Source organism: Microtus pennsylvanicus, chromosome 5 (genome assembly GCF_037038515.1).
Source record: "Microtus pennsylvanicus isolate mMicPen1 chromosome 5, mMicPen1.hap1, whole genome shotgun sequence".
Taxonomy (NCBI): Eukaryota; Metazoa; Chordata; class Mammalia; order Rodentia; family Cricetidae; genus Microtus; species Microtus pennsylvanicus.
The window spans coordinates 119,011,001-119,033,564 of NC_134583.1; the positions used below are offsets into that span (position 1 = coordinate 119,011,001).

The 22,564-nt window shown below is 43.8% G+C and overlaps 1 protein-coding gene across 49 annotated transcripts in view; it reads right to left on the reverse strand.

The window, feature by feature from the left end:
- Sorbs1 (sorbin and SH3 domain containing 1) overlaps positions 1 to 22,564 on the reverse strand; it is a 221,768-nt gene that overhangs the window by 141,205 nt on the left and 57,999 nt on the right. For all 49 annotated transcript variants that reach the window (XM_075974024.1, XM_075974009.1, XM_075974023.1 and 46 more), the window contains exon 2: positions 19,885 to 19,971. The gene's annotated coding sequence lies outside the window, so the exon portion shown is untranslated. The remainder of the gene's footprint in view (positions 1 to 19,884; positions 19,972 to 22,564) is intronic.

A 22,564-nucleotide genomic window follows, 5' to 3' on the forward strand; every position in this document is an offset into this window, starting at 1 on the left:
TTAATTTTTAAATTCTGTACATGATCACAAGAGCATCTATTTACTTAAAGAAAACTAAATCCAAAGTGAATTAATTTACAGTGAGGTGGATAAAGTCAAGTCAAAGTAATGAGAGGAACGTATGACAAAATCCTTTGAAGAGGTTGAGTCAGCAGTTAAAAGACATGCTGCTCTTGCAGATGCCCAGGCTCAGTGGCTCACAACTGCCTATAACTCCAGTTCCAAGGGATCAGATGACCTCTTCAGACTTCTGAGGGCACCTGCACACATATGGTGCACATACATACACTTAAGCCCACACACATGCACATAAAATAATAATAAATCCCATCTTTAAAGCATGCTCTAAATCATCCTTTAAGCTTTCCATCAAGAAGAAAACAATTTCCTGCAATTTCATGGAGAGTCTGAATATTGAGCTGAAAAAAAACAAAAACAAACAAATACTTGCTTTCTTCAAAGATGACACTATTTCATTATGATGTCATCAACAGGGAAAAGAATATAGCCCAGTTGCGAGCTAGATCCCCAGCACAAACATAAGTAAATAAATAGATAACAGATAGATAGATAAATAAATAAATAAATAAGGAGGGCAGTTAGAAAAAAAAAGCCCTGTGTCGATTTGTTCGTGCGAGAAGTACATCATTATTTGTGCATAGAAGGGGTGCCAGAGAGCCCTAAATATTTAAATGAAGACAGCAGTTAATGAACCAGCACAACCACTGAGCAGCTAAAATAGAAAAGTGTATGTCACCTTCATGACACCAAAGGAACAGTCTCTCATGTCCTGAAAAACACGCACGGCATCTTGCCTTGCCAAATTTAAACAGGGGTATTATTTTTAAGCTACTATAATTAGTTCCCATTTGTCTATGAATCAGCCTTTATGAGGCAATAGCATCTAAGCCCATCAGATGAAACACGAGGCCACATCATGTCTGTTTATTATTTTGAAGAGGGAGGGTGCCAAGTTTCCTGCAACACCCAAGTCAAACACTGAAATTCGGAGGACAGAATGTCCTGCTGTCCACGTTTGAAGATAGGAATATATTTTCATCTAATACATCAGGTTCAGCTGGCAACAGGAAGGAATTGAATTCCAGAGGCCCAAAATAGGACCCGAGTGCTAAAGCACCTTTCAGCGCTCATATAGGATAGTGTTTGTGTTTTCATACAAGATGTTAGAGCATTTTTAAAAAGTGCCCATTTTGTCAGCAAACACGATCAGTTTTTAAAGATGTCTAAGTGACAGGAAATGAACTAATGTGTTAAAGCTGTCTTGTTGTGGTGGTTTTGGTTTTAGTTTTTTATTCCTCAACACACTAATTTCCTAAGTCTCTCAGAGCTTCAACCCCAAGCATAAAGGCAGGAGGTGAAGAACCCTTCCAATTAGCCTTTTCCCTAAAGGATGTGATACCTGAAGTCAGGTCTCACAATACAATAGCCTTCTTTGGTCTTCAAAGAAGTCCAGCCAGAGAGAGAGGCACTAAGGCTGAACAACTGGTTACCTTGGTATGACCCCAGAGACCCCATTAGAGGGCACAGGCTCAAAGTCACAGCTGACAGGGACATCAGATAGCAACAGCACCATAGATAATAGCTCAGGCAAGTTGGGCAGGAGGGAGGTAGTAGAGGTGAGTAGAAGAGAGGGCAGGGTCTTTATTCAATACATTAATGGTAAAAAAGGCTTAGCATTTTCATGGACGGTCATCCGCCTGCATGAACGCTTACAAGTGTGCCTACAGCCACTTGTAAAGCAAGTTCATGGGTTCTGGGTATCTACTGGCCACCATCCCTTCAGGAAACTGCTTTAACCCATCAGAACATTGGCTATCTCACCAATTCAAAAACAACAAATAGGGGCTAAAAGAGTTGGAGTAATACTTGTCCAGGGCCAAACTTCTCAGGAATTCTAAAAACCAAAACTATAGTTTCTGTGAGCACATGTGTATGTGTGTGTGCATGTATATATGTATGCATGTATGTGTATGCTTAATGAATACTAAATATTTTATCATAATAAGCATGGAGCACTTTATAATTCCGACTTTTAACAACCCTCTGGTAAGAGTACCCCTGGTATTTACTCTTTTTCACAGATAAACTAAGGCCCAGAGAGGTTTAGCAACTTTTCTGGGCTATATACCTAATGGGATTTGAACTTTAGCAGTCTAGCTCTGGGGTATATGCTACTGTGCACTACACTGTGCAGCCTACGGTCATCATCATTATACTATAATTACCCTTCCATCAATCCCAATCTCACAAATGAGGACGATCACAGAGCTGGCAAGTGGTCACGATGTGAAACTCAATCCACATGACTACCATGGGCTCTCGACAAGGGAACAAGCTTCAGTCCACAAATTCTACTTTGCACCAGCTGAGCTCCAGACTTGACGCTCTGAAAACACTTTTTAAAAAGATAAAGGCAGCCATTTACTCCAGGAGGCAAAAGGGTTTCCACCTCCCTAGGCTAGATCAGCCCTTCCCACACTCCCGGAGGCAAAGGCCAAACTAGCCGCAAACAGCAGGTGCCAGCAAGGATGATGATGACAGACATACTTTAAATACTGGCCTATGGCTTCCAAGGGGAACTACACAAGTCAGTTTGGAGGGGCAGAATGCTAGCAATTTCTACAGCACTGTCAACAGGTATGGCCTATCTTAGCAGGTGGGACACTTCTCTTGCTTCATTCCCTAACCCTTCAACTCCCACGTTCCACTTGGGACTTCCCTGAAGTGTCATACCCCACCCTAGAAGGCTATTAGGTTTGATACCCTTGACGGCCCCCTCGCCCCTCCACACACACAGACACACACAATGGTTCTAGCATAGTGCCTTGCACAGAAAAGGCCCACAATGTGTCTCGGTTGATGAGACTGATGGAACGAGATGGTTTTGAAAGCGCTCCCTGACACTGCGCAGTGTTGCCAGGCAGCAGTCTCCGCATCGCTGAAATGACTATGTGAGAATCATTTTAATCAGCACTCTCATTGTTTGTATGCAAATGCACATTCCGAAAGTGGGTTCCTGTAAAAAGCGCTCCTTAAATCAAACATCCCTCACTGTGATTTGCCTCTTTAAATCCTTTTCCATAGACAGTAAAGAGATCAGTTTCAATAGAGCTGGGAGTCTTAATGATTCCAGATCTCTAACAATAGAGTTGAACTCCTTTTCTCTATTAGGCCAGCTCAGACTTGCCCCTTGGACTTGGTCATTCCAAAATAAAATGGGTCCCAAGCTGCAGAACAGTGAACTAGTGCCTGGATTGTGGGGATGAGTGTCTTCAGGGTAACTACAGATTTTTCCAACTCCCCTTCTTCCCTTCCTCCCACACTCTGCTTCCCACTCAAGCTACTGAGCTCCCCAGCAGCCCATCCCTAGCCTGTTCTTTCCTTTGGCTTCTGACCTGGGGATTCAGAAGCCCTGGGCCTTGACCTCAGTTCAGGGAGAGGCCCACATGCCCCAGGAACATTCAACCACAGTGGAGTTGTCAGTGAACTAGTCGGAACCAGCTCAGCCCAGCCCTGGGTGGGAGTCCTAAGGGATGGGTCATCTGGGGAGTGAGGATGTGATGAGAAGTTCTGGGTGGTCAGCAGGGTTGAATCCTGTAAGAAGCCATTGCCTCCGCCCTATATGGCTGAACCAGGTAGCCCAGAAAGCCAGCCACAAAACTGGAGGGCAGAGAAGGGAAGATGCTAAGTTCTTGGGAGGGAAATAGGTAACTCATGTTTATCTGAGCTCAGAGGAAAGCCCTTTGGTTCAGTGAGGGTTAGGAGGCTGAGAGCAGCAGAACTCTGGAGTCCTTTAAAAGGCTACAAAGCACTCCTAGCCCTGGAATGTTCTATTTGTGTCTGGGACACAATGAAGGGAACAGAGCATGTTCAAAAGATAAAGCCTTGGATGACTTAAAACAGTGAAGTATGAAAACCCTTCAGGAGATGGGGACTCCATGCGGGCCCTAGAGGACAGCTTGGGATGTTGTTCCCCAGGTGCTGCCCACGGTTTATGTTGGATCTCACCCAACAGGTGAGGCTGGCTGGTCAACAAGCCCCCGAATTCCGTCTCTGCGTCTCTAGCCCTAGGATTATAAGAATGAGCCACTGCCTGACTCTTTATGTGGATTCTGGAGCTGTAGCTCAGGTTCTCGTAAGCACTGTACCAGCTGAGCTATCTCCCCAGCCCGCCCCCCAATACACAATTTTAAAGTTGTTCTCTTGGCAAGAAAAAATGCAAAATAGTAACACATCTGTTGAAGTGGCCACTGTAATATGACAAGAGAAATCTGTCCTGCTAGTCCTACCCGTTCCAGCTACAGGGTTTTTCTGAAAGGGAAAACCGGTGAGAACAACTGAGGAAGAACACAGGTGTGGAGCTAGGACAGCTACAGTTGCCTTAGGAATGGCAGGCTTTTGGGCTCAGGTCCATTAGATCACTGACAAAAAAAAAAAAAATAAAAGACAAAACTGGAAATGATGAATTGTCAATAATCCTTCAAAAACCTCAAGGACGGGAGGATGGAGAATAGTGTTGAAAGAAGGTCCTAGAAGCATACCAAGAAGGCTCACATCAGTATCCAGAAAAGTTCTGACCTAGAAAGTTAAATAAATCAATAGCTAAGAAAAGCTAACAGTTTCCCATGAGCTGACACACGCTCAAAATGAACAAGTACAGAGCTAGTCAGTCAGTTGCCTTTTAAGATTAGATTTATTTGGGGCAGGCAGTGGTGGAGCACGCCTTTAATCCCAGCACTTGGGATGTAGAAGTAGGTGAATCTTAGCGAGTTTGAGGCCAGGCTGGTCTACAAAGCAAGTTCTAGGATAGCCAGGGCTGTAAAATAGAGAAACCCTGTCTTGAAAAAAAAACAGTATCTGCCATCCAGCAAACTTACGCACAGATAACTAAGCCACCATCCCTAAATGTCACCATTTTACTGCGGGCACCTGAATTTGGCCCCGTCCTATACATTTTAATAAATAACATGTGTCTAGAGATGATCAAATGAGGGTCTTAACTACCCCGTTACTATTAGATTGTAAAATGGTACAATTTAAAACACTAAAAATCAAAGATGAATAAATGTAAAGTCTACCTGTAGCAGAAGAATCTGGGAGGGGAAGCACTTCCATGGACCAATGGATTACCGGAGGGAATGGTACTGTCTCAGATACACTGAGATCCTTACCATGGCCCTCAGAGACAGTCACATCAGCACACAATTCTCAGGATAGTCTTGCCCTCCACCACAACCCCTCACCAACTGCCCCATCCATAACCACGGTTCCCTAGTACCATATGGAAAAATTAACACATGCCTGGAAGAGGACTAGAGCCTGGGCCCAAGAACAGCTGCCAGGTCCTTCAGGTCACAGCCCAGGAAGTTCCTGTGGGGTTGAGCCCTTTTAGAACCAGTGCTGGCTGATCTGTCTCAAGATTTCCGATAGTCATTCTTGACACTAGCCAGTATAGGGGCACCCGTGGGCAGGAGAGGGAAGGGAACGTCAGAAGCTCTTTAAGTATGGTGACACATTGCTCACACAGTGACCTGTGACTGACAAGTTATGATCCCTGAATGGAAATGCCCGGCTGAACTTCTTAGCCCGTCAGACAGGCATCTTTGGAGCTATTTTTTCCAAGGAAGGGGGTGTCCCCAGAGGAAATAAGCAGATGCCAAGCAGAGAATATAGCAAATCAAAATCCTTCTTGACGCAGCCCAAATCCTCGGCTGATGCACTTCCAGTTCAATGCCTGGAACTCAAGACCAGCCCAGGGAGGATCAGACGCTCCCATGTGGCTGGAAGCCAACAAGGTCCAAAGTGGCTTCAGAAATCCCTAAAACCAAAGACACTGGACTTCTTCCAAGACACGGGATTTCTAAATCCTGTGAGCTAAAAGGTCGTTGTACATTGTGTAGTTCTTACTTGAAAAAAAAGAAAAGAGGCAAAAAGGAAATGCATACCGAAGTATCTGGGGGTGGGGAGGGGTAGACTGCAGAGCTCTGTAAGTGAAAGGTGGCCAGGCTCGGTGGCTCAGGCCACCATCCCAGGACTCGTGAAGCTGAGGCCGGAGGACTGGAGTCCCCAGCCAGCCTGGACTACAGTCTGAGACCCTATCTCAACAAAACAAAACAAAACAAAAAAGCAAAAGAAGCCAAAGGCCGAAAATCTCTGATCTCTGGAGTACTTTCCCCAAAAGAATAGGCAATTTTAGCCATCTAGTATTTGGTTAGTTACCATAGGAGCCCAAAAGTTCAAAGTCATGTCACCCCCAACAGTGATCCTCGGCATTTGGGATCAATGGTGGTGAGGGGCTCACGGGAGCCATGGTGATTTGGAAATCAACCACACAAAACTGCATCCTCTGTGGCCAGGCAGTAAATGAAGGAGACACGCCCTGTCCTGAGTCAGGCTGAAGATTCACCCGAGATGGATATGGTAAAGTCACTTTGTCCAGAAGCTTCACAATAAGCTTTGAGTTAAAAATACATAAGCGGGCATTTCTAGACACCCCACCTCACGTCCCATTTCCAAGGGTGGGTCTGGAAACAAACAGATTCACGTTTTCACTAACAAAAAACGTCCTGCTACCTAATCGCTTATGGCTTCCCTGATCCTATGGGCCGTCGGGTGAAACATACACTGTTGCTGTGGTTTGACACACGTTAGGTCGGGGCATTTTGAAGTGGCAGTGAGAACAGCCAGGACAGGTGAAAGCACAGGCACTGAGTATCTGACACCACGAACCCTGAATGAGCAATTCCTCTATTTACTTAGCAACGGTTGCTGACACTTACCCCGTCCAAAGATAAACCAGGACAAACCCGGAAAAGGAGGGGGAAACAGTGAGGTAAGGCTGTTGTAAACCTGGCACACGGCAGAGGAAAAGCTCTTAGCGTTGTCAGGACACCGTTTCCCTCCCCAGGAGAAAACTCAGACTCCATCACACACTCAGCAGTCGCTGTGACCAGGCACTAAGCAGAGGCAGAAAGGTACCATCGTCACACACCAACATTGCAATCATCACAGCGTGGTGCATTAGGAACAAGAGGAGGGAAAGCTGAATCCTTGCTCTGCCTAGAACAAACTAGGAAATGTAGGGCTCTGCAAACTATAAAATGAATGAGCCACGGGGCTGGAAAGACGGCTCAGAGGCTGAGAGGTCACACTGCTCTTGCAGAGGACATCATTTGGATTGCCAGTATCCAGGTCCAGCTCTAGGTAATTCACCCCTCTTCTAGCCTCCAGGGATACTTGAGCTCATGCACACATTCTCACACAGAGATGCACACAAGCACACATAATTAACAGAACAACTGAGTAGATTCTAATCTCATAGCTTCCTTGTAGCTCTACCATTCGGTTTACTACCAAACTTCAGTGAAGCACACATCCACCCAGCAAGCACATGTCAAACACCATGTGCCAGACTCTGCTAGGTACAGGGACATTCTTACACTCAAGGAACCTTCCAACCCACAAATTAAGAGGTCGAGGCAAGCCTAGACAACGCACATATGTGTGCACAGGGTGAAAGGTTGCTAGCAGGGAACGGAGAAAGAAACAATTGTCAACAATTTCCTAGGAATGAAGCCTAAGTCAAGACTTGGAGTAGGAATTAAGCAGGCCAAAGGAAAAGAAGAATAGGGGACCGAGAATAGCTCATGTGGGAAAGCATCAAGCTAAAGAAAGGCAAAAAAGGAACAGCATGACCAAAAGAACTCAAGAATGGCCAGCAACGTATGACTTGATGAGCGGGGACGGGAGAGAGAAAGGGCCTACGTGCCATGCTGGAGAGATCTGTAGCTCATCATTTCCTCATCAGCCTCACCTCTCCTGCTGTTCACCTCCCTAGACAGCCACCTCTCGGGGTCAGAAATAGCTCCACCAGATCTACTTACACCAAGAGCACAGCAAATTCCCAGTCCCTGCCCCCACACCAGGGCTTTCCAAATTCCCAAGTCTCAGTTGACTTCCTGAACACTCACCCCGCACCTGCTAAGGTGGTGGCTTCCTCTGGTGCTTGCAGAAGGCCCGCTTTCACTCTTATGCAGCTCGTGGTCAGCTGTTCCAAATAGTTTCCTTCTTCCTAAAGCCACAACTACATCCCACCTACCCACTTCCACACTCAGAAGACAACCCCCGCTCCTCCATTCTCAGGAATGACTGACCATCAAAATTCTCACAGCAATATTCTTGCTCTGCCCACCCAGACAAAGCCACTGATGTCTCTGTTTACAACTACTGAAAAAAGTAGGGGTAGCTATTCTAAAACAGGAATACCAGACTTGGGGGTTCTTGCCTAGGTGGAGGATCAGGAGTTGAAGGGCATCCGTGGCTACATAGTAGGCTGGCGTTCAGCCTAGCATACAAAAGACTCAAAAAGTACAGACAAAACCAAACTAATAAATACAGAAACTTTAGTCAACAAATGCTGTTTCTCACACATGTAACTAGGCTCTAAGACCAGCACACTTAAGTGTGATGCAAATACTTCTTGCTGATCTGTAAATGTTGTTTCAATAAACAAGTAAAGAAACCAACACTTTGATGTTAAGAAGCCATCTATAAAGTTGACACACAGTATCACTGGGTAGTGAACCAAGAATGTAGCCTAGAATTCTGCCACGCAGATCCTTTCTAAAACACAATGGCAGGGCCTTTGCAAGCCTTGACTTCCGGCTTCTCATTTGCTCCACTTAATTAACCCAAGCAGGATTGAGTTATTTCAGTGTCTATTACTTTGCAAATGATTTTCTAAAATTAACACAATATATTTAGTACAAAACATACCCACCATGATACATTTTATATGTGATATTCTAAGTTTTGTGTGAAGTGTATGCATGTGGAGATCAGACAACCTCAGTTGTCTACCTTGTTTTTTGAGTTAGGTTCTCACTCCAGAACTTGACAAGTAGACTAGGCTGGCTGGCCATTAGGCTTCAGTGAGCCACCTGTCTCTCTTTTCCAAGGGTTACAAGCACATGACATCAGAGCCAGCATTGTTATACAGGTTTGGGGAGGTAAAATTTGCAATCTTTTTTTATCATGTTTTACCCTCCCCTAATTTTTCCCAGACCCTTCACCTCCTGACCCACCCAACTTTGTTTTTTCTCTATCTTTCAAAAAAAAAAGAAAACAGCAAAAACAAAAACCAAGAAATACAAACACACCAAAAAAATCCACTAAAAAGAAAATCAAAACAAACAAAAGTCCCACAAAGCAAAAAATATCAAAACAAAGATAATGAAATTTTAAAAAGCAATCCACAAAAATACTACTGAGTTCATTTTGCGTTAAGCAACTATTCCTAGGCATGGGGCACGCCCTAAAGTGTGGCTGATATACCTAATAAGACTCCACTGGCAAAAATGGATTTTTCCTTTGACAGTGCCTATCAATTTTAGATAGCCTCTTGATTAAGGGTGGGATCCTGTGTCTCCTTCCTCCTCTCAGTATGGGATCCCATCTGGCCTGGACCTGTGCAGGCCCTGTGCGAGCTACCAGTCCTTGTGAGTTCACATATGCATTAGTTCTGTTGTGTCTGGAAGCGAGCATTTCCCTAGAGTCCTCCATTACCTCTGGCTCTCACAATCTTCCCACCCCCTTCCACATACATCCTTGATAAAGACATCCCATTTAGGACTGAGGGCTCCAAAATCTCTCACTCTCTGCACACTGTCCAGTTGTGGATCTCTGCGTAAATTCCCATCAGCTTCAAGAAGAAGCGTCTCCCATGTGAGCTGAGCAAGGCACAGATCTATGGGTTTATCAGTGTGTCAGTAGGAGTCATTTTATTGCTGTGTTCTTTTAGCATAATAGTCTTCATATTACATATACACTAATAGTAATAGTAGGTTTCCCCCTAGTAATAACAGTAACAGGCTTCCCATGACCTATCTAGACTGGTTCCTGGCCACTGTAACACTAACAAGTGTGGGTTCCATTTCATGAAGTGAACCTTAACTCCAATCAAAACATAGTTGAGTACTGCCATAGTATTTGGGCCACTACCCCTCAGTATATCTCGCAGGACAGCCACTGTTGAAGGTCACAGGATTTGTCACTGGTGATATTGGTAATCACCTTTCTCCTCCAAGCTCGTGCAGAGTACCGTGAATGTTAGTCAGTAGAGGTGAAGCTTCTAGTTAGGCAACAGCTCAATTTTTCTGTAGAACTCACATTCTCATTCACATAAAGTATGCACTTTATTAACTGAGCTATCGCCCAAGCCATAGTGTGTGTGTGTGTGTGTGTGTGTGTGTGTGTGTGTGTGTGTGTGTAGTATGGATGTGCATATGTACATTTTCCAATATTTTCAGTACTCAGCCCATGACTGGTAACACAGGCCCACTACACAACACCCTAGCAGCCACATTCACTACCTTGTGTTGAACATGTTCTGTTACGTTTAAATTTGCTCTGCTAAAGCATCTTTACCATTTTTTTGTTCTGACCAACCCTTTTGTCTTATGATAGTCAAGAAGCAGTAGACAACTGACTTTGAACCTGTCATAAAGAAATAAAAGAATCATCCTACATTCAAGAACTAGGCGATCCAAATCTTATAAGAACCATGAACGCATGGGGTGAGCATGTAGCTTTGTAGCTCTAACCATAATTCCAGAGAGCTAAAAGCCCTTCTGCCTGGCTCACTCCTGCACCAGACTTTCAGAATTCTGCCACAGAATTTCCTCCCTGGGGAGCTATTAAAGGTCTGCATCATGAGTTGACAGATAGGAACTCACTGCTTGGTTCTTCCTCGTGAGTACTACAGGTAGCCATGCAGAACACATGAGGAAATAGGGGCCTTCCCCAAGACTCTGCTCTTGTAAACCTGCAAATGCGGTCAGACAATTAGAGCCTCGGGCTTTCCAGAACTTACCCCCACCCCTAAGTGTGCTCCGCATGAACAAACAGCATTTTGAACTCCAAGAGTCCTATTTTTCTATCAGAAGTAGAGCACATGCAAGGGAGGGCTGGTGGTCTAAGGGCAGGTGGAAATCAGGGTTTCCACCTGGCCAAAGTGAAGGTTCCAGTTTCTCCAGGCCCTGCCCAGCATACCAAGAGTCTGACAAGCTCTAAATCCCAAACTGGGAGCTAAACATGGTAAGGGCTGAAATGTTGCTTTCATCCTGGCTACTCGTTAGTGTTCAGAGGTTTGTAAAACCCATTTGGGAGGGGAAAGACAGGAGAAACAAAAACTCTTAACCAGGACAACTCATAAAATGAGAATGGTTTGGAGTCTACATGGTCATTCAAGTTTTAGGCTAGGTCTGCTGTCTTTTCTTATGGTTGTGAACTTCTTTTTATGTTATCTACGAAACATTGTGGAAGTAAACAGTAGCCAAATGCCAGACAACCCTGCATCTTGTTAAAATGTAAGCAGGGACTGGGACTTAGCTCAGAGGTGTGGTGTTCGCACAGCATACATGTTCATGTAATACACAGATGGATGACAGACAGACAGACAGACAGGGAAATTAAAATGTTGGTAGCAGCAAGAACACAGTTGGATAGAAGGGTAAGTTTTAATGTTCTCTAACAGCAGAATAACCACAGTTGACAACAATTAACTAAATATTTCAAAGCACTGAGATTTTTAATGTTCCCACTGCAAAGAAACATAAATATCCAAAGTAACAGAGAAGCCAATCATCTGGATCCTGATTAGCACATGTCACTCTTTACATGTCCCATAAACACAAAGACATTTTAAATAGAAACAAAACTACATCTTTAAAAAGATGATCACTTCTATTGTTCGGTCTTAAGTTTGTCTGTATCTTATAAAAAGAGAAAAATGCCTTAGGATGTGGTCAGCTGTTTCAAGTTCGGCAGTTTATTATATAAAAGAGAATGCTAAGAATACTTAACAGCAAACAATATAATTAGAAAATTTGTACAAATGTTTCCAACATGGTAACTATATGAGCAAATCAAATTATACAGAGTTCATTACGTCTCAAGACAAATATAATGGCTTCATATTTGTAGAGAATACTAAAAAGTATTACATTATTGCTTTCTTTTTCCTTTCCTGTTAGTTAGATTTCCTTGAAGAAAAAAGCATACAATTTGCCTAACTATTCCAACTGATTTGCTCCTATTGTTTTAAACTGACTTTCCCAATTTTAAAAGCAGAGGAAACAAAATGTTTCATTGACCCTAAAGATCCTTTGATTTGTTACAACAGGATTTGAGATAAAACATTAAGTTTGAGGTTACAAAAGCCAAGCAAGGAAATACAAAGCAAATGAGCAACAAACACGGATGCTCATGCAAGATTCGGCCCCGTACTGATAGATGCTCTTGTTTCTCCAAATCAACTAAAAGCCAAAATAAATTAAAAATTTAAAAACTTCTGACTGGCAACATTCTGTCCTCCATTTCAAAACCTTTTAAGACACTGCTACATGTGGCCATTTATCTTGCAATTGTCACAGAGGACATGTTGTGAAAATGACAATCTCAGGAACAACACAGTATCTACAGCCATGGCTTGTGTTGACTGTCTCTCCATGTACTGTAAAATATATGCATTTTTTTAAAGCTTTCTTTTTCTTGGCCAAAGAAGGGGCTGAAGAGGGAATAAATGAACCTGGGGTGAGAATTTTGGCAGGCAGAAAATAAAAATGTAGACGGTGTCTCTGCAACAGCAACTTACATAAGAGAGCATTTCCGGCTTTGAGTCCATATTGGAATAGCTCTGGAAGCTACAAATTGCACTGAAACTAGGCCGCCTTCAGCGCAGCTTCATCTAATCAGAAAAGCAATCTTAGAGTGGGTGCCTTCCACTCAGAGCCATCCAGACCTGGCCACATTTAGAACTGTGTGTGACTAAGCATAACTCAGCTGGAGTTGTCACCTCCTGGAAATGTTCAAGGGTTCTATATGCACATCATATACATACATATATACCTTAAAGGAGTTCTTGACTGCTCCCCCAAAGGTCCAAGAACCAACAACACCTAATCAATCACGGCAGTGGAAGTTGGATTTAGTTAATCAACAAGCACAAAGGTGCTTTTATATTTTAATCACGCCTCTGCAGAAACTACTTTTTATTTAGACAAGCTCTAATGAGCAGAGCAGAGACACTTGTGTTTGAGGGAAACACTGAGGGAGTCATCTCTGTTGACAAGGGGACTATAGGATGAGGGCACTACGTCAGCATCAGACGATGCTTTCTCAGTCCCCAGAACAATCAGGGTGATTCTGTACTATGATGAGCAGTAACCGCTGAACACAGTGTCAATGTCCTTGTTCTAATGACAACTGCAAGTACAACCCAATGTTTATGTCCCCAAACCAGGGAAGAAAAAGAAAGTCAAGAAGTAGTTTCTCTTATCTGTAGTTGCAATAGTCACGAGATGGGAGAGAGGAGAAAATATCTTGTTTCTACACATGGCCAGCAAACGTGACATAATTTCCCGCTTGTTGAAAAAGTGTAAAATCAAATGTGTAAATCTCTTGGGAAAACATCAATATCTAAGAACATCAATGCTGCACAAACCGAGTTTTGGCCAGAAAATAGACTTACAAATCTCTGGTAACAGAATAAGGTTGCAGCCCTAAGAAATACTTCTAGACAATGAAGCTACAGAAACAGCACACACTGCCAGCGGAACGGCAGGAGGGGGATCGGCACCATCGGTTCCAGACACCAAAGTCTACCTCCACTCTCACACAGCTCTTATGTCTTTGCATTCAACTTATGCAAACTAAATTCTAACACTTTCCTGTGACCGAGGCGATTGTGGGCGTGTTGAGCACACACGTGTGTATAGATGTGTGCACATTTGGGTACATGAAGGTCAGAGGACACTGTCAAGTGTCATCCTCTATCACTCTCCACCTTTTGAGATGGGATCTCTCCCTGAATCTGAAACTTGTGTTTTCTCAGCTACTGTGGTGGCCATCAAGCCCCAGTGATCCTCCTGTCTGGGATCTCAACAGTGTAGGTACATGTACAAGTGACACACAGCCAACTTGTTCTGTGGGTTCTGGGATCTGAACTGAGGTTCTGATGGTCGTGCAGCAAGTGCTCTTAACCACCTCCAAGTCACCCTTCCAGCCTGGACAGACTTAAAATACAAAGAAGGAGTTTGGGTTGTGTCTTAATTTACCTGAATTCTGGGATTAGAAACCATCAACTACGATGGATTCCAGATCTCAAGTTCTATTTTACAGTGGCAGGAAGATTTCACTCCACACTTGCTGCCCTTGCGGAGGTCTTAGGTTCAGTTCCCAGCACCCACACAGTACCTCATGACCATCTGTAACTCCAGCTCCAGGGATCCCATGCCCTCTTCTGACCTACATAGCCACATGGTGCACAGACGTGCAGGAAAAACGCTTACACATATAAAATAAGTGAATCTATTTTAAAATGTACTTAAAGGTTTCATTCTAAAGGTTGTGGCAAAGTTCAACTGAGACGGCCTCATCTGTGAGCCAGATCATGGTGACTAAACCCACCTAAGGTGCTTATTTGCCTAAAGCAGCAAAATAAAATGTTGACTAGAAATACCCTTCTATCTTTTCAGAAATCAGAACAGAAGAAGGGAAGACACTGGCCTGACTCTCCTATCCCCACGCATGCAAAACTTTGAAACTCAAGTTATGAACCTTTGTTCTTACCAGAAATGAACCTGAAGACCCTCCCCCCAAAAAAGGCACGGGGCACAGTGAACAGGCAATGACTTAAATCAAGTAACAACAGTTACAGACCAAGAGATAAATGAAATTAAACTCCTTTAAATAATTAAAATCAAAAGGGATACTTCTGTGGCCCTGTTTAAAGGTAATAAGCAATGAAAAGAACATGATTTTTATGTTAGAACATTGTTTGGTACTTTGAGGATGCCCTAAATGTCACTGTGGTCCTATGAAGCATGCTGTCTTTTACCTTTCTTCATGTAATTTTTTAGATGATTTATTTTTTTTTCAAGACAGGGTTTTTCTGTAGCTATGGAGCCAGTTCTGGAACCTGCTTTGTAGACCAGGCTGGCCTCGAACTCACAGAGATCTGCCTGCCTCTGCCTCCCGAGTGCTGGGATTAAAGGCATGCATCACCACTGCCCGACTTTAGATGATTTATTTTTAATCATGTGTGCAGGTATGTTGTGGAATATTCCTTTATAATGTGTGAAGATATTTCACTGTGATTGGTTTAATAAAAAGCTAAATGACCAATAGCTAGGCAAGATTTTGGGGGCAGAGAAAATGCTGGGAGGAAGAAAGGCAGAGTCTTAAGGAGACACCAGGACTCAAAGGGAGCAGCGTGGGCAGTACAGAGTAAAGGTACTAAAGCCAGGAGACCAAAAGTAGACTGATAAAAACAGGTTAATTTAAGAGCTAGTTAGTAACAAGCCTAATCTATCAGCCAAGCTTTCATAATTAATAAGAAGTCTTCGTATAGCTAGCTGGTGGGAAAGAAAAATCCGCCTACACAGATGTGTGTCTGTGTGTGGATATGTGCACATGTGTGTCTGTGTGTGGATATGTGCACATGTGTGTGTGTATTAAAAGGTCAGAGGTATCAAGTCCCCCTGGCACTGGACTTATGGGCAGTTTTGAACCTCCTAGAGTGAGTTCTGGGAACAGAACTCTGATCCTCTGCAAGAACAGTATGTTTTCTTAATTGCTGAGCAACCTCTCCAGCTCCTCTTCATGGAATTTTGTCACATCTCTCTCTGACAACTAAACTGCTTTTCAGACACAGTTTGCACTCAGTGGGCCTTCAGCTTAACACTCTTGCATAACGTAATTATGGGATGATAGAAATCTTAAGTGTATGAGCAGTGAATTAAAGTCAGCCACAAATCCAGCTTGTCAGAGCTCCAGCCCCATACAGAACAACGTAGTTTATAGGTTGTTGGCAAGGGACCCTGGTCTTTCTGCTTGTCAGCCAAAGGCAGGTACATGCCAAGGGCACAAATGCAACTTATAAATTCTCTCGGCAGACCAAATTTTATATTGTGCAAATCTAGAATGAATTTTCTTGATTTGGAGAAATCATAGTGTTTTAACTTTTTAACTAAGGTGAGGCTTTGTTAAGGCTTTCATCTGATTTGCACAGTTCCTAGTTACGAACAGTGAAATCATATCATATTCTCTTGCGTGTATCCTTCATTTACTTCTTTTAAAATTTTTCATTACATTTACTTAGTGTACACATGCATATGTGTGTGCACTTCTCACAGTGTAAGAAGACGGAGAACAACCTGAGGAGAGCTGCTTCTCTCCTACCATGTGGGTCCCGAGAACTGATCTCCGGCTGTCAAGCCTGGCACCAAGTGCCTTCACACTCGTTATCCCACCAGCCCTTGATTTACTTCTTAAGTTTTTATCCAGAAAATCCACCCTTTGTCTTTCCTTTCTCTGTCAAAATCCTAACATCTTTCTCTCCCTAAATGGCCTCATCCAGTCTTAGCTTTAAATACCATCTAGATTTGATGACCCTCACAGATACTATTTCCAACCTCGGAGAACTTTCTATCTCTATGAGAATGCTGATGGGCATCTCAAAATTAATAAAGCTCAAACAATTTTTTTTCCTGAGGATCATATAGTCCAGACTGGCCTCAAATCCACCATGCAGCTCAGACTGACCTAGAATTTATATCCTTTTGCCTCCACCTCCTGAGTGCTGGATTAAGTTTATGCAATGCTGAGGAATCAAACCCAGTGTTATGCACGTCAGCTGAGCACTGTCAACAGAACTACACAGCCAGCCTCAAAGCCAAATTTTTAGGGTCCTTCTTTGTTCCCCGTCGCAATAAATGGTGGCATCATTTACCAAAAATCCCAGCTTAGCTTTGCCTCTTCTCTTTGCTCATATCCCACACTGAACTACAGACTCTATCTTCTAAGCACAATCTGAACCCGACCTCAGGATCCAAAAGGATGACTTTAAAGTCCAAGATCGCATCAACTATTACACTCAGACTTCTTCCGGAAAGCCCCAACTCTATCCTGGCCTATACAATCTGCTTCCCACCTACACAATCATCCCATTTCACACCACTCCCTCCCTAAACCACCTGCAGCCCAAGTTCAGCCAAATTGGAGTCCCTCCTGCTCCACCACCATGCCAAGCACAGCCTACACCAAAGGCTTTGCCTTTCCCTTGCTGTTCCCTCTGCGAATATCCCATCCCACCCACCCCATCCCCAGATTCCTACTCCATTCAGGTCGCTATAGAAAATCAGTCACTCTCTCTCCCTTTCCCACCTTCCCTCATTTTCTCTCCCCAGTTCTCTCCTCCTGCTCTTATTTTTTCATAGCATTTATGATAACCTGAAATTACATTTTCTACTTGGCTTATCTGCTTGCTCTATTCATAACCACATACATAGTAAGTACCCATCAGGACCCAGGATTCTAAGGAGTAGAGACACAGCAGTAAGTGAGGTAAGCAAAGATCTCAGCCCTCTTAAAGTTCCTGTTCATATCTGCTATCCTTGCTCTAGTCTAAACTCCAGAGAGAAGACACGCAGTCTACTTTGTGAACAGCAAATCATCAGTGCCCCGAACAATGCCGTGACACAGAGGAAGCATACACATACATCAACTGACTGAACAGAACAGCCATCTGCCTCCCTGAAGACTCCACTATAAACTCTTCTACCTGACAAAATTCAAGGTGGGACCCTGAGAGCAGTCTAAAAAAATCCAGCCCCTAACCCTAGGCTGGATTGTCCCAACTTCTAACTGTACACCCAGCAAGCTCATCCAGTGGTTGTGTCATTAGGATTTATCTCACTGGATCACAAGAGGACTAGATCTCTCTGACGGACGCTGACCAGGCAGCAACATTAAACAGCTCAGATTTTCTCTACAAACTGGCCAGGATCACACAGCTTCCCTGGCTCCTGGGGTCCTTGCCCTCAGGAGATTATAGGACACTGTCAACTTGAACTAGCTATCACCCGTGTGACCATCCCTATTTGAGCAGTGAATACAAGGTTGCTAAGGGTGTGGTTTTAATTCTTACAGCTGCTATGGAGGCAAGACATTTGCCTGCTGTGATGAACAAGTTTCTCCCAAAGAACATTTGGAGCATAAAATGATTTGATCACAAATAACAAACATGAAGGTAATTGTAAAATACAATCCATTTACGGAAGGAAGGAAGGAAGGAAGGAAGGAAGGAAGGAAGGAAGGAAGGAAGGAAGGAAGGAAGGAAGGAAAAAGCACAGATGTACAAGAAAAATTAATTGCTTCACTCAAGGGCAGGCCCCAGGCCAGCAGTAGATGGCCAATACAAAGTGAACTCAATGGTATTTTTGGAAGGTTTTTGTCTCATAATGCTTTATCTGAGCTTTTTTTTTTTAACCTTATAGGTCTCTTGTTTATATAGTATAGTTTCCAACATTGAGCCTTTCTAGGATTTCCGTGTGTGTGAATGTGTTTGTCTCTGTATCTGTATGTCTGTCTTGTACCTTTCCTTTGGCTCTTTTTTGTTTGTTCCTATTCTGGTTTGGATTTTTTATTGTTTCATCTTATTTTCTTATTTTTTTTAGATGCCTGACTATTTTCTAATCAAGGAGGAGTATGAATTTGGGTGGGTCAGGAGGACCTGGAAGAAGTTGAAGGAGGGAAAACTATATTCAGAATATATTGTACGAAAGAAATATTTTCAACTAAAAAAAGGAAAGAACTTTAAATATAGCCAGACAGGGTGGCTTTAATCCCAGCACTGGGAAGGCAGAGGCAGGCGGATCTCTGTGAGTTTGAGACCAGCCTGGTCTACAGAAGAGTTCCTGGACAGATGGAGATATTACAGAAAAACCCTGTCTCAAAAAACTAAAAACGGAAAGAAAATATATAGTAAATATAAAACAGAACTAGAGCGGTAGTAACAAATTTAGAAAGAAAAATGCAAATATCTTAAAGAATTATCCTAGAGGTCTTAGAAAACAAGTATTTCAAACCCACATTACTAGCCTGTACACATGTGAGGGTAATGTCTGTTATTTCAGTTTAATATACTAATGAACTCAGATGCGACAGGTTTTAGTGTCCTCTAGCAGGTGAAGGCGGACATGAGCGTCACAGGAAAGGCCCTGGGCTGCAGTGATCTGGGCCTAGCAGCTATTTCTTTCAACATCTGGGAAGCCTTGAAAAGCTACTTAAAGTAGCAAATCGTGTGTGAGAGAGAAGAGCTGCAATGTATCTCAGAACCCAAGGCAGTAAGCTGTCTCTGCCCAACGTCTCACTCTCTCTGAAATATTTTCACAAACATCCAATCTTCAAAGCAAGCAACCCTTCAAGGTAGACAAAACAGGATCTATTTTGCTGTTTGGAACCCTAGAAACCACACAATTATTCCAGATCCCACTGTAAAAGTGGCAGAACCTAGACATGCCTAAACTCATCTGTGGTGGTTTAAATGAGACTATCCTTCATAGTCTGAACACTTGATCCCCAGTTGGTGACATCATGTTTAAGTAGTGTGCCCAGTTGGTGGCATTGTGTAGGTTTAAGAATTGTGCCCAGTTGGTGGCGTTGTGTGAACAGGTTTAAGAAGTGTGCCCTTGCTACAGGAAGGATGTCGTTGTGGGCAGGCTTTGAAGTTTCAAAGCCACAAGCCATTCCCAGTTCACTCCCTGTTTCCTGCTACCTATGGTTGGAGACAGGCGTTCTCAGCTATTCCTGCTAGCATGTCTGCCGCCTGCTGCCACAATTCTCTGCCATGATGTACCCTTATTATGCACCCCAATAATCCCTCCCTTCTAGAAGGTGCTGTGGTCATGGTGTTTTATCACAGCAACAGAAAAGTAACTAACAAGAGATGAACATCATTATCTGGAGATAACAGTGCAAGGTCAATATGTCTTCACTGCAACAGAAGGAAAACACTTAACTCACCAGTGGTTTAAGGCGGTGGGAAGACACATTGGTCCTGGAGCTCTGGGCAGAGAGAGGGTTGCAGGTTCTTCCAGTGGATATCAATTCCTAAAACAACACATAAAATACCATGAGTAAACTACAAACACACTGCCTTACCCCAGGAGGCTCACCTCAACCCAACTGCCAGGCATCCTGCTCAGACCCAAAGCCTGCATGTTTCTCATCCGGTCTAAATCTCTGGCTTGGTTTTGTTTCCCATAATAGAGCAATAATCTTCAGTTCACACATGGAAATGGCTCCCACAATAGTGACAGGATCTCAGACACAAGGATGACCATCTGCAACAGGGTCGCAAACTAAAGCAAAGGGTCATTTATCCTGCAGAGGCACAAACTGCACCTGCTTCATATGTGCTGGAACTCTGTGAGCCTCAAGTTAAAACTCGGGAAAGTCACATAAAAGCTGAGACATCTTAGGCCTGCAAGGTGGCTCCATGTGTGCACACTCAGGCACACGTGCACGCTCACAATAGTAATAAGTTAAGATGATGATGATGATGACTCTGGTGAACCTCACATTTTTTGGCTTCTCTTCGAAAGCCAAACAGATCAGAAGATCTGTAAACACAGCCAACACTCCTGTCAGACAGTGACGATCGGGTAGTAAACAGTAGCCACCCTTCACAAGCAGACTTGTCTGCTCTGAATACCAACCCTAGCAGTCTGTGCTTTCTCTGCACAGCAAATTGCCGCTTTCAGTCCCCGACACCCTCATTTGTCTCTGCTTTTGTAGAGAACCTGGATCAACTCCCAGCACCCACATGACTTAGGACCATCTGAAACTCTAGTTCTAGGGGATCACAGGCCCTCATCTGGACTCGAGGAGCACTGTATGCACGTGGTGCACATATACACATGCAGGCGAACACTCATAAATATAAAAGACAATTTTAAAGGGAGAAACCCAAGGGCTGGGGATGCAGGCCCTTGGGTTCTAGCTCCAGCGGATCCACAAGAAAGACTATATGCACGCTTATGTACAAAGACATCAGCACTGCAACACATTGGCTGCACTCAGCTTAAGATGTGGGTTGTTCGCATCATTCTCTCGGAGAATTTATTGATTTGCTCACTGAGCTCTATTACATCCCGCACAGCATGAGGTGCTAGAGAGAGATACAAAGTCAGCACAGCCCTTACGTTGTTCTGGGGAAAAGGCAGGACTGGACGCTCTAAACGAGCATGCTCAGGTGATCCAGAAACACATAGAGTGGCAGAAGCAGAGACTTCTTCCTAGCAGGAACAGAGGACTGAGCAAATCCCAAAGCCTGGGTGGGAGAGGGGCAGAAAAAGGACAGTGCAGATCCCAGCCCATGGCACAATGCAGGCAAAAGCAAGAGCGTTGGAAGAGCCATCTCTTTTAGCTCTGTCCAGTTCTCTTAATACCTTGTAGATTTTAAACAACAACAACACAAAGAAAAACAAAACTCAACCCTGTCTTCCATTATGTCACTCGACATTTTAAGGACTTGATGCCCAGCGCCACATGTGCCCTCTCATCTGTGCACCTCACAATGTCCACATCTAGAGTACCGCCAACTCAGCCCTGTCCCCGGGAACGCCTATTCATGACTTCCTAAGGGACATCTCGATTTCTCAGAGTCTGGAAGCCACAGAAACACTGTGGCAGAAACCTTGGATTTTTGGGGAGAAGAAGACAAAATTAGCATTTTTCTTCACATCAATTTTAGGATTGAGAAACCTATCCCCAACCCGAGGCCCCAAATAACCAGAAACTACTGGCCTTTAGAAGGAATGTTCATATGCAAAAAAAAAAAAATCTCAGAATACCTGTCCATCCAAATCTCCAAGTGGAACTTTCTCATTTGTCAGAAAGAGATGAGTAGCAGCCTGCGCTGAGGCACCAAGAGCAGTTCGAACACCAGCATCGGGGCTGGGGAGATAGGCTACATCAGCAAAGCGTCTGCTGCACAGCTCTGATTACCTGAATTCGGGTTCCCGGAACCCACATGTAAAAAACCAGCCTGGCAGCCAGCTTCTATAATCCTAGCACTGGAGGAAGGGTCAGGGGGACAGGAAGATCCCTGGGACTCATTGGCCAGGAAGGTTATCTGAATTGGTGAGCTCCAGGGTCAGTGAGAGATTCCGTATCAGAAACTAAGGCGTGGGGGGAGAGTGATTAAAAAGGACAGCCAATGTTGACACACATGTGTACACACTCACACACACACACGGTGGGGGACAGGCGTGAAAAAGGGTTTAAAGAGTTAGACAAAAGGCCAAATGTGAGGTGAAGGCTTAGGTTGGGGTGGGAACAGATGTGGTTGAGAGCAGTATGAGGACATCAGGCACAGTCCCCCTGAATGGTGGACAGAATTTCACTAGAACCACAAAGGTTTGGCAGGTTTCTATATCTGGCTGAAAATGAAAATCACCTGGAAAACTAAAAAGACTGTAATAAAAAATAATCTTATTTTTGGTTTGGCAACACAAAACACTCCCATGGGCGGTTCTGGCAGGCAGCTGGAGATGGGTGTACTTTACCAGGAGTGCAGAAACTCCAAAACAGTCTCTTCAAGGTCATTAATTCAGCATCCTCCAGGAAAGCACCAAGTATCTGCTTGGAGATTTACTCATTCTCAATATGTCCATCTAATTTCTATTCCATCACGACACCC